Source organism: Lampetra planeri, chromosome 44, assembly GCF_965212315.1.
Source record: "Lampetra planeri chromosome 44, kcLamPlan1.2.h2, whole genome shotgun sequence".
Lineage (NCBI taxonomy): Eukaryota > Metazoa > Chordata > Hyperoartia > Petromyzontiformes > Petromyzontidae > Lampetra > Lampetra planeri.
The window spans coordinates 9,910,560-9,931,717 of NC_136150.1; the positions used below are offsets into that span (position 1 = coordinate 9,910,560).

The following is a 21,158-nucleotide window of genomic DNA, read 5'->3' on the forward strand; positions in this document are numbered from 1 at the left end:
CCGGTAGGTGTCTGTGTGCGTGACTTAATTGTAATCCGGTAGGTGTCTGTGTGCGTGACTTAATTATAATCCGGCAGGTGTCTGTGTGCGTGACTTAATTATAATCCGGCAGGTGTCTGTGTGAGTGACTTAATTATAATCCGGTAGGTGTCTGTGTGCGTGACTTAATTGTAATCCGGTAGGTGTCTGTGTGCGTGACTTAATTATAATCCGGCAGGTGTCTGTGTGCGTGACTTAATTGTAATCCGGCAGGTGTCTGTGTGCGTGACTTAATTATAATCCGGCAGGTGTCTGTGTGTGTGACTTAATTGTAATCCGGTAGGTGTCTGTGTGTGTGACTTCATTGTAATCCGGTAGGTGTCTGTGTGCGTGACTTAATTATAATCCGGCAGGTGTCTGTGTGCGTGACTTAATTGTAATCCGGCAGGTGTCTGTGTGCGTGACTTAATTATAACCCGGCAGGTGTCTGTGTGCGTGACTTAATTGTAATCCGGCAGGTGTCTGTGTGCGTGACTTAATTGTAATCCGGCAGGTGTCTGTGTGTGTGACTTAATTATAATCCGGCAGGTGTCTGTGTGTGAGACTTAATTATAATCCGGCAGGTGTCTGTGTGCGTGACTTAATTATAATCTGGTAGGTGTCTGTGTGCGTGACTTAATTATAATCCGGCAGGTGTCTGTGTGTGAGACTTAATTATAATCCGGCAGGTGTCTGTGTGCGTGACTTAATTATAATCTGGTAGGTGTCTGTGTGCGTGACTTAATTGTAATCCGGTAGGTGTCTGTGTGTGTGACTTAATTATAATCCGGCAGGTGTCTGTGTGTGTGACTTAATAATAATCCGGCAGGTGTCTGTGTGCGTGACTTAATTATAATCCGGCAGGTGTCTGTGTGTGTGACTTAATTATAATCCGGGAGGTGTCTGTGTGCGTGACTTAATTGTAATCCGGCAGGTGTCTGTGTGCGTGACTTAATTATAATCCGGTAGGTGTCTGTGTGCGTGACTTTATTGTAATCCGGCAGGTGTCTGTGTGCGTGACTTAATTATAATCCGGCAGGTGTCTGTGTGTGTGACTTAATTGTAATCCGGCAGGTGTCTGTGTGCGTGACTTAATTGTAATCCGGTAGGTGTCTGTGTGTGTGACTTAATTATAATCCGGCAGGTGTCTGTGTGTGTGACTTAATTATAATCCGGCAGGTGTCTGTGTGCGTGACTTAATTGTAATCCGGCAGGTGTCTGTGTGTGTGACTTAATTATAATCCGGCAGGTGTCTGTGTGCGTGACTTAATTGTAATCCGGTAGGAGTCTGTGTGCGTGACTTAATTGTAATCCGGTAGGTGTCTGTGTGTGTGACTTAATTGTAATCCGATAGGTGTCTGTGTGTGTGACTTCATTGTAATCCGGTAGGTGTCTGTGTGCGTGACTTAATTGTAATCCGGCAGGTGTCTGTGTGTGTGACTTAATTATAATCCGGCAGGTGTCTGTGTGCGTGACTTAATTGTAATCCGGCAGGTGTCTGTGTGTGTGACTTAATTATAATCCGGCAGGTGTCTGTGTGCGTGACTTAATTGTAATCCGGTAGGTGTCTGTGTGCGTGACTTAATTGTAATCCGGTAGGTGTCTGTGTGCGTGACTTAATTGTAATCCGGCAGGTGTCTGTGTGTGTGACTTAATTATAATCCGGCAGGTGTCTGTGTGCGTGACTTAATTGTAATCCGGCAGGTGTCTGTGTGCGTGACTTAATTGTAATCCGGCAGGTGTCTGTGTGCGTGACTTAATTGTAATCCGGTAGGTGTCTGTGTGTGTGACTTAATTGTAATCCGGTAGGTGTCTGTGTGCGTGACTTAATTGTAATCCGGCAGGTGTCTGTGTGTGTGACTTAATTATAATCCGGCAGGTGTCTGTGTGCGTGACTTAATTGTAATCCGGCAGGTGTCTGTGTGCGTGACTTAATTGTAATCCGGTAGGTGTCTGTGTGCGTGACTTAATTGTAATCCGGCAGGTGTCTGTGTGCGTGACTTAATTATAATCCGGTAGGTGTCTGTGTGCGTGACTTTATTGTAATCCGGCAGGTGTCTGTGTGCGTGACTTAATTATAATCCGGCAGGTGTCTGTGTGTGTGACTTAATTGTAATCCGGCAGGTGTCTGTGTGCGTGACTTAATTGTAATCCGGTAGGTGTCTGTGTGTGTGACTTAATTATAATCCGGCAGGTGTCTGTGTGTGTGACTTAATTATAATCCGGCAGGTGTCTGTGTGCGTGACTTAATTGTAATCCGGCAGGTGTCTGTGTGTGTGACTTAATTATAATCCGGCAGGTGTCTGTGTGCGTGACTTAATTGTAATCCGGTAGGAGTCTGTGTGCGTGACTTAATTGTAATCCGGTAGGTGTCTGTGTGTGTGACTTAATTGTAATCCGATAGGTGTCTGTGTGTGTGACTTCATTGTAATCCGGTAGGTGTCTGTGTGCGTGACTTAATTGTAATCCGGCAGGTGTCTGTGTGTGTGACTTAATTATAATCCGGCAGGTGTCTGTGTGCGTGACTTAATTGTAATCCGGCAGGTGTCTGTGTGTGTGACTTAATTATAATCCGGCAGGTGTCTGTGTGCGTGACTTAATTGTAATCCGGTAGGTGTCTGTGTGCGTGACTTAATTGTAATCCGGTAGGTGTCTGTGTGCGTGACTTAATTGTAATCCGGCAGGTGTCTGTGTGTGTGACTTAATTATAATCCGGCAGGTGTCTGTGTGCGTGACTTAATTGTAATCCGGCAGGTGTCTGTGTGCGTGACTTAATTGTAATCCGGTAGGTGTCTGTGTGTGTGACTTAATTGTAATCCGGTAGGTGTCTGTGTGCGTGACTTAATTATAATCGGGTAGGTGTCTGTGTGCGTGACTTAACTATAATCCGGCAGGTGTCTGTGTGCGTGACTTAATTGTAATCCGGCAGGTGTCTGTGTGCGTGACTTAATTATAATCCGGCATGTGTCTGTGTGTGTGACTTAATTGTAATCCGATAGGTGTCTGTGTGTGTGACTTCATTGTAATCCGGTAGGTGTCTGTGTGCGTGACTTAATTATAATCCGGCAGGTGTCTGTGTGCATGACTTAATTATAATCCGGCAGGTGTCTGTGTGTGAGACTTAATAATAATCCGGCAGGTGTCTGTGTGCGTGACTTAATTATAATCTGGTAGGTGTCTGTGTGCGTGACTTAATTGTAATCCGGTAGGTGTCTGTGTGTGTGACTTAATTATAATCCGGCAGGTGTCTGTGTGTGTGACTTAATTATAATCCGGCAGGTGTCTGTGTGCGTGACTTAATTGTAATCCGGCAGGTGTCTGTGTGCGTGACTTAATTATAATCCGGTAGGTGTCTGTGTGCGTGACTTTATTGTAATCCGGCAGGTGTCTGTGTGCGTGACTTAATTATAATCCGGCAGGTGTCTGTGTGTGTGACTTAATTGTAATCCGGCAGGTGTCTGTGTGCGTGACTTAATTGTAATCCGGTAGGTGTCTGTGTGTGTGACTTAATTATAATCCAGCAGGTGTCTGTGTGCGTGACTTAATTATAATCCGGCAGGTGTCTGTGTGCGTGACTTAATTGTAATCCGGCAGGTGTCTGTGTGTGTGACTTAATTATAATCCGGCAGGTGTCTGTGTGCGTGACTTAATTGTAATCCGGTAGGTGTCTGTGTGCGTGACTTAATTGTAATCCAGTAGGTGTCTGTGTGCGTGACTTAATTGTAATCCGGCAGGTGTCTGTGTGTGTGACTTAATTATAATCCGGCAGGTGTCTGTGTGCGTGACTTAATTGTAATCCGGCAGGTGTCTGTGTGCGTGACTTAATTGTAATCCGGTAGGTGTCTGTGTGTGTGATTTAATTGTAATCCGGTAGGTGTCTGTGTGCGTGACTTAATCATAATCCGGTAGGTGTCTGTGTGCGTGACTTAATTATAATCGGGTAGGTGTCTGTGTGCGTGACTTAATTGTAATCCGGTAGGTGTCTGTGTGCGTGACTTAATTGTAATCCGGTAGGTGTCTGTGTGTGTGACTTCATTATAATCTGGTAGGTGTCTGTGTGTGTGACTTAATTATAATCCGGCAGGTGTCTGTGTGTGTGACTTAATTGTAATCCGGCAGGTGTCTGTGTGCGTGACTTAATTGTAATCCGGTAGGTGTCTGTGTGCGTGACTTAATTGTAATCCGGTAGGTGTCTGTGTGTGTGACTTAATTATAATCCGGTAGGTGTCTGTGTGTGTGACTTAATTGTAATCCGGTAGGTGTCTGTGTGCGTGACTTAATTGTAATCCGGCAGGTGTCTGTGTGCGTGACTTAATTGTAATCCGGCAGGTGTCTGTGTGCGTGACTTAATTGTAATCCGGTAGGTGTCTGTGTGTGTGACTTAATTGTAATCCGGTAGGTGTCTGTGTGTGTGACTTAATTATAATCCGGCAGGTGTCTGTGTGTGTGACTTAATTGTAATCCGGTAGGTGTCTGTGTGTGTGACGTAATTATAATCCGGTAGGTGTCTGTGTGCGTGACTTAATTATAATACGGTAGGTGTCTGTGTGTGTGACTTAATTATAATCCGGTAGGTGTCTGTGTGCGTGACTTAATTGTAATCCGGTAGGTGTCTGTGTGTGTGACTTAATTGTAATCCGGCAGGTGTCTGTGTGCGTGACTTAATTGTAATCCCGCAGGTGTCTGTGTGCGTGACTTAATTATAATCCGGTAGGTGTCTGTGTGCGTGACTTAATTATAATCCAGCAGGTGTCTGTGTGCGTGACTTAATTATGATCCGGTAGGTGTCTGTGTGTGTGACTTAATTGTAATCCGGTAGGTGTCTGTGTGTGTGACTTAATTGTAATCCGGTAGGTGTCTGTGTGCGTGACTTAATTGTAATCCGGTAGGTGTCTGTGTGCATGACTTAATTATAATCCGGTAGGTGTCTGTGTGCATGACTTAATTGTAATCCGGCAGGTGTCTGTGTGCGTGACTTAATTGTAATCCGGCAGGTGTCTGTGTGCGTGACTTAATTATAATCTGGTAGGTGTCTGTGTGCGTGACTTAATTATAATCCGGTAGGTGTCTGTGTGCGTGACTTAATTATAATACGGTAGGTGTCTGTGTGCGTGACTTAATTATAATACGGTAGGTGTCTGTGTGTGTGACTTAATTATAATCCGGTAGGTGTCTGTGTGTGTGACTTAATTATAATACGGTAGGTGTCTGTGTGTGTGACTTAATTATAATACGGCAGGTGTCTGTGTGTGTGACTTAATTATAATCCGGTAGGTGTCTGTGTGTGTGACTTAATTATAATCCGGTAGGTGTCTGTGTGTGTGACTTAATTATAATCCGGTAGGTGTCTGTGTGCGTGACTTAATTGTAATCCGGCAGGTGTCTGTGTGCAAGACTTAATTATAATCTGGTAGGTGTCTGTGTGCGTGACTTAATTATAATCCGGCAGGTGTCTGTGTGCATGACTTAATTATAATCCGGTAGGTGTCTGTGTGCGTGACTTAATTGTAATCCGGCAGGTGTCTGTGTGCGTAACTTAATTATAATCCGGCAGGTGTCTGTGTGCGTGACTTAATTATAATCTGGTAGGTGTCTGTGTGCGTGACTTAATTATAATCCGGTAGGTGTCTGTGTGCGTGACTTAATTATAATACGGTAGGTGTCTGTGTGCGTGACTTAATTATAATACGGTAGGTGTCTGTGTGTGTGACTTAATTATAATCCGGTAGGTGTCTGTGTGTGTGACTTAATTATAATACGGCAGGTGTCTGTGTGTGTGACTTAATTATAATCCGGTAGGTGTCTGTGTGCGTGACTTAATTATAATACGGCAGGTGTCTGTGTGTGTGACTTAATTATAATCCGGTAGGTGTCTGTGTGTGTGACTTAATTATAATCCGGTAGGTGTCTGTGTGCGTGACTTAATTGTAATCCGGTAGGTGTCTGTGTGCGTGACTTAATTATAATCCGGTAGGTGTCTGTGTGCGTGACTTAATTGTAATCCGGCAGGTGTCTGTGTGCGTGACTTAATTATAATCCGGTAGGTGTCTGTGTGTGTGACTTAATTATAATACGGCAGGTGTCTGTGTGTGTGACTTAATTATAATCCGGTAGGTGTCTGTGTGCGTGACTTAATTATAATGCGGCAGGTGTCTGTGTGTGTGACTTAATTATAATCCGGTAGGTGTCTGTGTGCGTGACTTAATTGTAATCCGGTAGGTGTCTGTGTGCGTGACTTAATTGTAATCCGGCAGGTGTCTGTGTGCGTGACTTAATTGTAATCCGGCAGGTGTCTGTGTGCGTGACTTAATTATAATCCGGTAGGTGTCTGTGTGCGTGACTTAATTATAATCCAGCAGGTGTCTGTGTGCGTGACTTAATTATGATCCGGTAGGTGTCTGTGTGTGTGACTTAATTGTAATCCGGTAGGTGTCTGTGTGTGTGACTTAATTGTAATCCGGTAGGTGTCTGTGTGCGTGACTTAATTGTAATCCGGTAGGTGTCTGTGTGCGTGACTTAATTATAATCCGGTAGGTGTCTGTGTGCGTGACTTAATTGTAATCCGGTAGGTGTCTGTGTGTGTGACTTAATTGTAATCCGGTAGGTGTCTGTGTGCGTGACTTAATTGTAATACGGTAGGTGTCTGTGTGTGTGACTTAATTATAATCCGGTAGGTGTCTGTGTGTGTGACTTAATTGTAATCCGGCAGGTGTCTGTGTGCGTGACTTAATTGTAATCCGGTAGGTGTCTGTGTGCGTGACTTAATTGTAATCCGGCAGGTGTCTGTGTGTGTGACTTAATTGTAATCTGGTAGGTGTCTGTGTGCGTGACTTAATTATAATCCGGTAGGTGTCTGTGTTCATGACTTAATTGTAATCCGCCAGGTGTCTGTGTGCGTGACTTAATTGTAATCCGGTAGGTGTCTGTGTGCGTGACTTAATTGTAATCCGGCAGGTGTCTGTGTGCGTGACTTAATTGTAATCTGGTAGGTGTCTGTGTGCGTGACTTAATTGTAATCCGGTAGGTGTCTGTGTGCGTGACTTAATTATAATCCGGTAGGTGTCTGTGTGCGTGACTTAATTATAATCCAGCAGGTGTCTGTGTGCGTGACTTAATTATAATCTGGTAGGTGTCTGTGTGCATGACTTAATTATAATCTGGTAGGTGTCTGTGTGCGTGACTTAATTATAATCCGGCAGGTGTCTGTGTGCGTGACTTAATTATAATCTGGTAGGTGTCTGTGTGCGTGACTTAATTATAATCCGGAAGGTGTCTGTGTGCGTGACTTAATTATAATCTGGTAGGTGTCTGTGTGCGTGACTTAATTATAATCCGGTAGGTGTCTGTGTGCGTGACTTAATTATAATCCGGCAGGTGTCTGTGTGCATGACTTAATTATAATCTGGTAGGTGTCTGTGTGCGTGACTTAATTATAATTCGGCAGGTGTCTGTGTGCGTGACTTAATTATAATCTGGTAGGTGTCTGTGTGCGTGACTCAATTATAATCTGGTAGGTGTCTGTGTGCGTGACTTAATTGTAATCCGGCAGGTGTCTGTGTGCGTGGCTTAATTATAATCCGGCAGGTGTCTGTGTGCATGACTTAATTATAATCCGGTAGGTGTCTGTGTGCGTGACTTAATTGTAATCCGGCAGGTGTCTGTGTGTGTGACTTCATTATAATCTGGTAGGTGTCTGTGTGCGTGACTTAATTATAATCCAGCAGGTGTCTGTGTGCGTGACTTAATTGTAATCCGGTAGGTGTCTGTGTGCGTGACTTAATTATAATCCGGTAGGTGTCTGTGTGCGTGACTTAATTATAATCCGACAGGTGTCTGTGTGTGTGACTTAATTGTAATCCGGCAGGTGTCTGTGTGCATGACTTAATTGTAATCCGGCAGGTGTCTGTGTGCGTGACTTAATTATAATCCGGCAGGTGTCTGTGTGCATGACTTAATTGTAATCCGGCAGGTGTCTGTGTGCGTGACTTAATTATAATCCGGCAGGTGTCTGTGTGCGTGACTTAATTATAATCCGGCAGGTGTCTGTGTGTGTGACTTAATTATAATCCGGCAGGTGTCTGTGTGCGTGACTTAATTGTAATCCGGCAGGTGTCTGTGTGCGTGACTTAATTATAATCCGGCAGGTGTCTGTGTGCGTGACTTAATTATAATCCGGCAGGTGTCTGTGTGCATGACTTAATTATAATCTGGTAGGTGTCTGTGTGCGTGACATAATTATAATTCGGCAGGTGTCTGTGTGCGTGACTTAATTATAATCTGGTAGGTGTCTGTGTGCGTGACTCAATTATAATCTGGTAGGTGTCTGTGTGCGTGACTTAATTGTAATCCGGCAGGTGTCTGTGTGCGTGACTTAATTATAATCCGGCAGGTGTCTGTGTGCATGACTTAATTATAATCCGGTAGGTGTCTGTGTGCGTGACTTAATTGTAATCTGGCAGGTGTCTGTGTGTGTGACTTCATTATAATCTGGTAGGTGTCTGTGTGCGTGACTTAATTATAATCCAGCAGGTGTCTGTGTGCGTGACTTAATTGTAATCCGGTAGGTGTCTGTGTGCGTGACTTAATTATAATCCAGCAGGTGTCTGTGTGCGTGACTTAATTGTAATCCGGCAGGTGTCTGTGTGCGTGACTTAATTATAATCCGGTAGGTGTCTGTGTGCTTGACTTAATTATAATCCGACAGGTGTCTGTGTGCGTGACTTAATTGTAATCCGGCAGGTGTCTGTGTGCATGACTTAATTGTAATCCGGCAGGTGTCTGTGTGCGTGACTTAATTATAATCCGGCAGGTGTCTGTGTGCATGACTTAATTGTAATCCGGCAGGTGTCTGTGTGCGTGACTTAATTATAATCCGGCAGGTGTCTGTGTGCGTGACTTAATTATAATCCGGCAGGTGTCTGTGTGTGTGACTTAATTATAATCCGGCAGGTGTCTGTGTGCGTGACTTAATTGTAATCCGGCAGGTGTCTGTGTGCGTGACTTAATTATAATCCGGCAGGTGTCTGTTTGTGTGACTTAATTATAATCCGGTAGGTGTCTGTGTGCGTGACTTAATTGTAATCCGGCAGTTGTCTGTGTGACTTAATTATAATCCGGCAGGTGTCTGTGTGCGTGACTTAATTATAATCTGGTAGGTGTGTGTGTGCGTGACTTAATTATAATCCGGCAGGTGTCTGTGTGCGTGACTTAATTATAATCCGGTAGGTGTCTGTGTGCGTGACTTAATTGTAATCCGGCAGGTGTCTGTGTGCGTGACTTAATTGTAATCCGGCAGGTGTCTGTGTGCGTGACTTAATTATAATCTGGTAGGTGTCTGTGTGCGTGACTTAATTATAATCCGGTAGGTGTCTGTGTGCGTGACTTAATTATAATACGGTAGGTGTCTGTGTGCGTGACTTAATTATAATACGGTAGGTGTCTGTGTGTGTGACTTAATTATAATCCGGTAGGTGTCTGTGTGTGTGACTTAATTATAATACGGCAGGTGTCTGTGTGTGTGACTTAATTATAATCCGGTAGGTGTCTGTGTGCGTGACTTAATTATAATACGGCAGGTGTCTGTGTGTGTGACTTAATTATAATCCGGTAGGTGTCTGTGTGTGTGACTTAATTATAATCCGGTAGGTGTCTGTGTGCGTGACTTAATTGTAATCCGGTAGGTGTCTGTGTGCGTGACTTAATTGTAATCCGGCAGGTGTCTGTGTGCGTTACTTAATTATAATCCGGTAGGTGTCTGTGTGTGTGACTTAATTATAATACGGCAGGTGTCTGTGTGTGTGACTTAATTATAATCCGGTAGGTGTCTGTGTGCGTGACTTAATTATAATACGGCAGGTGTCTGTGTGTGTGACTTAATTATAATCCGGTAGGTGTCTGTGTGTGTGACTTAATTATAATCCGGTAGGTGTCTGTGTGCGTGACTTAATTGTAATCCGGTAGGTGTCTGTGTGCGTGACTTAATTGTAATCCGGCAGTTGTCTGTTTGTGTGACTTAATTATAATCCGGCAGGTGTCTGTGTGCGTGACTTAATTATAATTTGGTAGGTGTCTGTGTGCGTGACTTAATTATAATCCGGCAGGTGTCTGTGTGCGTGACTTAATTATAATCCGGTAGGTGTCTGTGTGCGTGACTTAATTGTAATCCGGCAGGTGTCTGTGCGTGACTTAATTGTAATCCGGCAGGTGTCTGTGTGCGTGACTTAATTATAATCTGGTAGGTGTCTGTGTGCGTGACTTAATTATAATCCGGTAGGTGTCTGTGTGCGTGACTTAATTATAATACGGTAGGTGTCTGTGTGCGTGACTTAATTATAATACGGTAGGTGTCTGTGTGTGTGACTTAATTATAATCCGGTAGGTGTCTGTGTGTGTGACTTAATTATAATACGGCAGGTGTCTGTGTGTGTGACTTAATTATAATCCGGTAGGTGTCTGTGTGCATGACTTAATTATAATACGGCAGGTGTCTGTGTGTGTGACTTAATTATAATCCGGTAGGTGTCTGTGTGTGTGACTTAATTATAATCCGGTAGGTGTCTGTGTGCGTGACTTAATTGTAATCCGGTAGGTGTCTGTGTGCGTGACTTAATTGACACCGGGCACGAGTGTGGGGGTGCGTCTTATAATCCGGGCGTCTTATAAACAGAAGAACACGGTACAATGTAATAATGAATGTGTGTGATGCAGGGCATGCACACAATGACAAATACTAAACACATTCGTCAATAACACTGCCTTCAAGTAAATATAATATGCCTTTTTCAATGGGTCGTGAACGCTACATGACATTAATAATAACCTCCCTGTGTCATCTATGTGCTGCGAAGGGCCATTGCCCGTAACGTCGCCGATTGCAGAGAGCCATACGCGCACATAGAGCACAGTAACCCGCCTAGAGACCCATAGACTCGCATAGAGACCCATTGACTCATATAGAGACCCAAAGACTCGCATAGAGACCCATAGACTCGCATAGAGACCCATAAACTCACACAGAGACCCATAGACTCGCATAGAGACCCATAGACTCACACAGAGAACCAAAGACTCACATAAAGACCCATAGAATCGCATAGAGACCCATAGACTCATATAGAGACCCATAGACTCGCATAGAAACCCATAGACTCACATAGAGACCCATAGACTCGCATAGAGACCCATAGACTCACACAGAGACCCAAAGACTCACATATAGACCCATAGCCTCGCATAGAGACCCATAGACTCGCATAGAGACCCATAGACTCATATAGAGACCCATAGACTCGCATAGAGACCCATAGACCCACATAAAGACCCATAGACTCGCATAGAGACCCATAGACTCACATAAAGACCAGTAACTCGCAAAGAGACCCACAGACTCACATAGAGACCATAGACTCGGATAGAGACCCATAGACTCGCATAGAGACCCATAAACTCACATAAAGACCAGTAACTCGCACAAAGACCCATAGACTCGCATAGAAACCCATAGACTCATATAAAGACCCATAGACTCGCATAGAGACCATAGACTCATATAAAGACCAGTAACTCGCATAGAGACCCACAGACTCACATAGAGACCATAGACTCGCATAGAGACCCATAGACTCGCATAAAGACCCATAGACTCACATAAAGACCAGTAACTTGCACAGAGACCCACAGACTCACACAGACCCACAGACTCACATAGAGCCCAGTAACCCGCATAGAGACCCATAGACTCGCATAGGGAGCCACAGACTAATATAGAGACCCTTAGACTCGCAAAGGGACCCATAGACTCACAGAGAGACACACAGACTCACATAAAGACCAGTAACTCGCACAGAGACCCACAGACTCACATAAAGACCCACAGACTCACATAAAGACCAGCAACTCACATAGGGACCCATAGACTCACTACAGCCCAGTAACTCGCACAGAGACCCATAGACTCACATAGAGATCCATAGACTCACATATATACCCACAGACTCACATAAAGACCAGTAACTCGTATATAGACCCATAGACTCATATAGAGACCCAAAGACTCACATAGAGACCCATAAACTCGCATAGAGACCCATAGACTCACACAGAGACCCAAAGACTCACATAGAGACCCATAGACTCATATAGAGACCCATAGACTCACATAGAGACCCATAGACTCGCATAGAGACCCATAGACTCACACAGAGACCCAAAGACTCACATAGAGACCCATAGAATCGCATAGAGACCCATAGACTCATTTAGAGACCCATAGACTCGCATAGAAACCCATAGACTCACATAGAGACCCATAGACTCGCATAGAGACCCACAGACTCACACAGAGACCCAAAGACTCACATAGAGACCCATAGCCTCGCATAGAGACCCATAGACTCGCATAGAGACCCATAGACTCATATAGAGACCCATAGACTCGCATAGAGACCCATAGACTCACATAAAGACCAGTAACTCGCACAGAGACCCATAGACTCATATAGAGCCCAGTAACCCGCATAGAGACCCATAGACTCATATAGAGACCCAAAGACTCATATAGAGACCCACAGACTCATATAGAGACCCACAGACTCACATAGAGACCAAAGACTCACATAGAGACCCATAGACTCGCATAGAGACCCATAAACTCACATAAAGACCAGTAACTCGCACAGAGACCCACAGACTCACACAGAGACCCAAATACTCACATAGAGACCCATAGCCTCGCCTAGAGACCCATAGACTCGCATAGAGACCCATAGACTCATATAGAGACCCATAGACTCGCATAGAGACCCATAGACTCACATAAAGACCAGTAACTCGCACAGAGACCCATATACTCATATAGAGCCCAGTAACCCGCATAGAGACCCATAGACTCATATAGAGACCCAAAGACTCATATAGAGACCCACAGACTCATATAGAGACCCACAGACTCACATAGAGACCAAAGACTCACATAGAGACCCATAGACTCGCATAGAGACCCATAGACTCACATAAAGACCCATAGACTCGCATGGAGACCCATAGACTCACATAAAGACCAGTAACTCGCATAGAGACCCACAGACTCACATAGAGACCATAGACTCGGAAAGAGACCCATAGACTCGCATAGAGACCCATAAACTCACATAAAGACCAGTAACTCGCACAAAGACCCATAGACTCGCATAGAGACCCATAGACTCATATAAAGACCCATAGACTCGCATAGAGACCATAGACTCACATAAAGACCAGTAACTCGCATAGAGACCCACAGACTCACATAGAGACCATAGACTCGCATAGAGACCCATAGACTCACATAAAGACCCATAGACTCACATAAAGACCAGTAACTCGTCCAGAGACCCACAGACTCACACAGACCCACAGACTCACATAGAGCCCAGTCACCCGCATAGAGACCCATAGACTCGCATAGGGACCCACAGACTAATATAGAGACCCTTAAACTCGCATAGGGACCCATATACTCACAGAGAGACCCACAGACTCACATAAAGACCAGTAACTCGCACAGAGACCCACAGACTCACATAAAGACCAGTAACTCGCACAGAGACCCACAGACCCACATAGAGACCCACAGACTCACATAAAGACGAGCAACTCGCATAGGGACCCATAGACTCACTAGAGCCCAGTAACTCGCACAGAGACCCATAGACTCACATAGAGAGCCATAGACTCACATAGAGACCCACAGACTCACATAAAGACCAGTAACTCGCACAGAGATCAATAGACTCACATAGAGACCCATAGACTCACATATAGACCCACAGACTCACATAAAGACCAGTAACTCGTATATAGACCCATAGACTCACATAGAGACCCATAGACTCGCATAGAGACTATAGACTCACATAGAGACCCATATACTCACATAGAGACCATAGACTCACATAGAGACCCATAGACTCACATAGAGACCCATAGACTCACATAGAGACCCACAGACTCGCATAAAGACCAGTAACTCGCATAGAGACCCACAGACTCACATAGAGACCATAGACTCACATAGAGACCCACAGACTCGCATAGAGACCAGTAACTCGCATAGAGACCCATATATTCACATAGAGACCAGTAACTCGCATAGAGACCCACAGACTCACATAGAGACCCATAGACTCACAGAGAAACTAGCAACTGTATCGAGTCTCCTAGACTCGCATAGAGACACAAAGACTCACATAGAGACCCATAGACACACATAGAGACCCCTGCTTTATTAAAGTCAGGCTCTGCTTCTCTGCCTATGACCGACTGCCTCTCTCTACAAACACCTCCACTGTTTCCATGCAGTGGCTTGTGATGCGGTCCCATGCAGTGTCTGTCGAATTCACATTGCACTGTATGCGAAGTCAATGGGTGTGTCTATAGAAAGCTTGTGGGTCTTCATATGAATGTATGACTCAAAATAACCATTGGCGTCGTTGTGGGGAATATATATATAACAAAGTACATAATAAAAGTGTATCCACATAACCGTCTCTCTACATAATATATAGATAGCCGCACGGCCTTCCGGGAGAGCACAATTTCAGCTCCATTGATTCAAGACAAGCAAAACTCTGGACCTGTTTCGACAACCTGTGTCTCGTCAGCAGAGGATATAACTACATATGGCCCGGTGATGTTGGGAGTGGTCGCGGGTCGGGGTTAGTGGAGTGCTCGCCACTCGTTGCAGAGGTTCGCAGTTCGATTTAGGGTGGCCGCCCTGAGCTGGGAACGACCTCGCCTGGTATACAGGATGTCGTGAGTTCGCTCCGGGTCCTCCGGGGTTTTCACTCCAAATTTAGAATCAACATCACGCGTTTAGAGTATCTGGCAGCCACTATAAATTTCCACACAATGAGCCACGACGTTGAACGATCATTTGTGATGGCCAGGTGGCTTCTGAAAAAGTGCTGCGTAGCTCAGTGGGGCCTTACCTGGTCAAAAAAAAAATATACAGATTTGTAAATAAGTATATAATTATATATTTAATACTGCTTATGTGTTGTTCGGTAACAAAAAAAAAATCTACGCGCCGTCTGCTTCACTCACAGTGGATGGACGTTAACGATTCCCGGGAGGAGTAAGCCATCGTGGGCCGGCGTCATGGTTTAAATTTGAAGAAGAAACTTAATTGGAATCTACAGAGCGTAGGAACAATTGCCCCCCCCCCTTCCCCTACTACGAAAACCTGACAGGACTCTCCTGAAAGAGAGTCACGAGGCTCTGCTGCTGGGTGAACAAGCGACGTAGCGATACTGTTGAATTTCTTTCGCACCGTACGTAGCCAACCGTACTAATCGGAGGTGCGTTCTCTCGGCGTTCTCTCGGCAAGTTAAATACGCGTGCTGTTTGACACATTTATACGCTATATAAATTAAACTTTCATTGAATGTGATCATAATTGTACTTGTAATAATTGATATATACTGTATATAGTATTTGTAAAATATAAATGCATACACATTGCTATATTGCACTCTTTGGTTCTTTCGATAAAGTCACGTAGGTAGAAAAATAAAATATAACAAAAAATAGTATATCACGACGTTTCGATCGCAACACAAGCGGTCGTACCTACGTGACTTTACCGAAAGAACCAAAATGTATGGATTCCTGCAGTCACGAAATCTTCAAATCAAGATTGCTACATTACTACACACATTGTTGTCCTTCCTCCGGAACCTTGTATTCTCACGGTTGGCAACATACGGTGCGAAAGAAGTTCAACATGCAGCGCATACAAACGACTCGGCATTGGCGTTTGTCGAAGTTCACTGGGAGAATGATGCAGGTTATCATCGCGTAAATAAACCAACGTACGACAGACTATACACGTTAGCTAAAACACGATGCATCTTCAGTTTAGCAAGTCGAATACAATACTCGTACACGGTTATACTTTTGTGTTTACGCTACACTATTTCGTAATCGGCTTAGAATGTTAAGGAACACATCCGAGTGTCGCACGGCGGGGCACAGACGCGGTGATGGAGCGGCAGCCAAGGATTGAAAGGCGTCCGGGAGAGCGTGGCCCGTCCACCGGGGAGATGGAGCGATGAGATCAGCTCGTGTCCGGGGTGGAACGTTACACCGCGGGGTGGCTTTGAGAGTGGGGGGCTGGCTTCATCCAGCAGTGGATTGAACAGGGCCGATGCTGAATAACTACGATTGTATTATACACTATTGCTGTCGTTATTAAAGCACGTGCATGCGAATAAACTTACCAGCGTTTAATTAAGTACACAAATAAACGTGCACAAGTATTATTTTACGTTCAAAAATAATACAAAGATGCGTACGTTTTGGTCGCACGCACGTAGTGTAGTATACATCATGTACAGGTGGGTGCGCCCCTTTAAGGCTGAGACGACCTAGGGGAGGAGGTAAATGACTCGCCCCTGATGTCAGCCGTCGTCCGGGCTCGGAGCGCACTGCGCTGACAAAGACAAAGATCTCCCGTCTTGCCGCGACAAAATTTTTAGGGCAAGTGCTGTTAGCGAGCACCTATGAAGGCTGGCGCAACACACGAGAAGGTGGGTGGCCAGTATCACGCCCGCCCGCCTTTGTCTCCCCAGTGGCAATGTTTATCCATCGCACCAAGTACTCATTTGAATCTGAGCCGACCTAGGGGAGGCCCAGGAGCGATTCAATAATCGTCACTGTGTGTTGGTGGCCGTGAGTGGGAATCGAACTCGGGTCGCCGGGTTCGTAACGCAATTCTCTGACACAACAAAGATCCCCCGTATAGCCTTAACAGGCTGTCGGGGCAAGTGCTGTTGAAAGCCGGCACGGCACACACGAGGGGGTGGGTGGCCAGTACTCGCACGCACGCACGCACATACATACACACGGAGACAAAAGAAAACAGATGTAAAAACACATAATTTACGTGTACATGTACGGCTCTTTTCGTGAACCCACTGCTGGATGACGGTCATTGGACCATACTTCACCATGCTGGTCCGAACGAGACACACATAATACACGCGTACATAACACACACACATCATACACACCACAGATATGCATTATTATATACACATTATGAAAGCTATCGATAAATGCAAATTCTAATGATTTAGACAGCAGCATTTATGCTTAAGGACAGTTTCGAAAACCATTTATTTCCCCGAACTTTTCGGAATTCGCCAAAAAAAATTCGCAAACAGAATTTACAGCCGTACACTGTCCACGCAGCATCGCGTTACAAACTCTACACAGGAGGCAGCAAGCAGCAGTCAGGGTTGAGTGTAGGCCTCGCAAGGTAAGGTAATTTACCCTTTTTACTGGGTAAAAGGGTAAAGGTAAAGGGTAAAGGTGTCGACATGCCAAGGGGTAAGGTAAAGGGTAGGGTAAAGGTAGCTCGGAAGAATTACCCGGTAGGGTAAAGGTAGCGCGCAGTATTACCCGGTAAATACGGTACCTTGTTAACCGCTAGAAGCTCTGTGGCGCAGTCCGTGGCCTCGATTTAATAAGTAATATAATTTTTTTTAAACACGCTTTTATTAAATGTACGAGTAATGGCAGAACTCCACGACTCCAGGAAGTAGCCCCGAGGCTTGCCACAACGTAAGGGGCCGTGGTGATTTACAGCCAATGCCAGTTGAGCGTCGACAATTAGACCCAAGCCGACACATAACATATACAAAAGAATGTTAAGAAATATATAATTGTTTAATGATAGAATATAGTATTGTCATCAGTATGATATAAGTATACGAAGTTTTCAGTCGATACCACATTAGGAAGTGGGTAAAAATGGAGTTGCAAGATTTGAGGATACAACGACAACAATGACGACAACAACGACGACAACAACAACAGACAGAGTTAATAGAAAACGTGTAAAATTGGAATCATCGAGAGTATTCTATATTAATAAAGCGCTCTACCTAGCATTTACCGTTATAAACCTTGTTGATGTGTACTTCCCTAGTAATTACCATGTAATCGGTAATTTGTATGGGGTAAGGGTAAAAGGTAGGGTAAAAGGTAGGCTCGTTGCTTTTTACCTTACCTGCTGAAGGGTAAAAGGTAGGGTAGAGTGATTGTATTGTGGTAAGGTTAAAGGTAGGGTAAAGGTAGGCTCGTTGTTTTTACCTTTTAGCTTTTACCTTACCTTGCCGAGGCCTAGTTGAATGGCTGTCACCTGGAACAGGCGAGTCAAGTGACTTTTCCCGGCTTTCTATCGGCTTTGGCGTTACACTCGACGAGAGGCGAATTACTTGGTCCACTCAGTGATAAGAGATCGCTTTATACGTGACGCCGATCCACATACACACATGCACACGTGTACACGCACACACGGATGGAGAGCACTTAAACATAAATACAGACATATACTCACACACGGATAGAAATAACCCGTGGAGGCTCAACAGGCTGTAGGGGTAAGTGCTTTTAGCGAGAATATATTAAGGCCGGATCGGCACACGAGTGCTACCATGCCCGGCCGCCTTTATCTCCCTGGTGCTGATGTCCAAACACTACGCCGGGTACTCGCTTAAGGCTGAGTCTACCTAGGGGAAGTCTCTGATTATCACTCGCTACTGATCTTGGCCGTAGTCGCGAATTGTGACCAGGTCGCCTGGTTTGTAGCGTGACACCGCTCCATATAGACACATCTATACATAAACACAGCGATACATACAAACATACATTATAAAGCAAAGGTATTCAAATACACACATTTACATACACATTCACACATATACTCGGATACGTATGGATATACAATACAAAGATATCCCGTATAGACATAATAGATTGTCGGGGCAAGTGCTGTGAACGATATTTACACACCACACCAGGCACTCATTTGAGGCTGAGTCGACCTTGGAGAGGCCCAGGATCGGTTCAAATAATCGCGTCGCCTGGGATCGTGGCGCAGCGCGCTAACTGCTACACTACCACTCCCCACGTGCACAGATGTACACAGAAACATAAACGCACAACATCGCCTGGACTCCCTTTACACATCACATTTCTCGGTTGAACAAAACGCGTTACGCTCATCCGTTACAATTTTGACAGTGCTGCTTGTTCCTGGCCGCGAGACGTTTTGGGCCAATAGGGTCTGTGCTCAACAACTGTGTTTAACATTTTTGTTTATGCATAATACCTACAAATACACACCAGATACATCGATCCTCGTAGACATACGCATAGCAGTACACACATATATATACAGATATGAATATTCACACGGACACATTGCCTACGCATACACGCAGACTCAAAGCAACACACACGCACACGACTTCCCTTTTCTCACCTTGCACTGCTGTCCTTTGTCTGTAATGTTTGCGACTTGTTGACCCGCCCCTACGGGGCATCTTTGAGCTCATCGGATTCCTCCATGGCAGATAAAGATTCTGATATATTTATTTAGAACACACACACACATACACAAAAATAATTCACATACAAACATAACGACCGGGACAAAGATAATCCCCAAAACGTATGAAGCCCGATGTGGGCACACGAGGAGGTGGTGAGGTCAGGCCACCTTTGTCTCCCCAAATGCTGTTTACAAGGTACAGCTATACTGTACTTATCTAATGCACAGCCAATCTAAAATGGGCTCAGGACCGGTTTATATAATCGTCACTGACGCTATCCGCTATCGGATGACACGCACGTACACACACACACGTGGAGATGTGTGCTAATATTGAACGGCAATCAAACTCGGGGTGGCTGGGTTCTTAGCGCAATGCGCTAACCACTGCGCCACCACCCCACACGGTTCTAACATTCGGACTCCAACTGTTCTTATCCAGCGAACTTTCAATTCACGTCCTATGAAGAAGGTCCGTTGTCTGAAACGTCGCCGATTTTATGTTTTACTTTTAAGGCAACGCAAGTGTTATCGAGTAAAAAAACACAAGTCGCCTTTACGGATTAAAGTCTGACATCACGTAAAGACTTTTGGGGCAAGTGTTGTTCGAAAACACCTATTACAAAAACATACAACTACAACACCTATTACAAAAACATACAACATCTATTACAAAAACATACAACTACAACACCTATTACAAAACATACACAACTACAACACCTATTACAAAAACATACACAACTACACAGCCGTCGTTCGCCACTCAGGTGGCGGTGACGTCCCATACACTTACCCTCACGTACACACATATGTGTGTACCCTCACGTACACACATATGTACACACCCACGTACATAGGTTGAACGCAGACATACGTACATGAAGAATGCCAATACACACATAAAAACAATATTTGACATGCACAAACAGACGCACAAACACACGGAAATACAAAGATTCGCCACCGTTTAGGTTTTAACAGACTGTTGGGGCAAGGTTCTGTGAGCGAGTAGCGGATGGTGGTGACTCGCACCACACCCGACCACCTTTGTCTCCCCAGTGCTGATATTTAGCCATCGCACCAGGTACTCATTTGAGGCTGAGTCGACCAAGGGGACGCCGAGGAGCAGTTCAGATATTCGTGACTGATGTTAGCCGTGAGCGGGAATCGAACTTGGGTTGCTGGGTGTTGTACCGCAGTGCGCTCAACGCGACAACACACGCACACACACACGCACACACACGCTACAACACACACGCACACACATACGCTACAACACACACACGCACACACGCATACGCACACACGCACACGCTACAACACACACGCACACACACACGCGTACAAAGACATCGCCTTATCAGCCTTTTGGGGCAAGTGTTGTTAACGAGCATCTGTGAAGGCCGGAGATCGCATGGATCGAACTCGGGTCTATGGGTTCGTAGCGCGGCGCCCTCACCACTGCGCCACCGCTCCCAAAAGTGTACATACACACACACATAGTACGCATACACACGTAGTCGTCGCACACACCCGGTGTGGAACACATACCCATAGTATATACACGTAAAACGGCACACATACGTACGCATTATACAAGTAACATAACCCCCGTATAGCCTCCATGCGCTTTTGCGGCAAGCACTGTCAGTGAACACTGACGAAGGACTGAAAAGGCGGTGTGGCTGACACCGCGACCGATCGCCTTGATCCTTCTACACACACGTAGCGTGCACAGACGCGTGTGCATGACTGTGAGCTC

General features: G+C 45.1%; 1 protein-coding gene across 11 annotated transcripts in view; it reads right to left on the reverse strand.

Annotated features, from left to right (window-relative positions):
- Positions 1-21,158, reverse strand: part of LOC144732927 (GATA-binding factor 2-like) — a 66,559-nt gene that overhangs the window by 39,390 nt on the left and 6,011 nt on the right. Inside the window, exon 2 of one of the 11 annotated variants that reach the window (XM_078614596.1) lies at positions 19,325-19,424. The exons of the other annotated variants lie outside the window; for them this stretch is intronic. The gene's annotated coding sequence lies outside the window, so the exon portion shown is untranslated. The remainder of the gene's footprint in view (positions 1-19,324; positions 19,425-21,158) is intronic. 11 annotated transcript variants of the gene reach the window in all.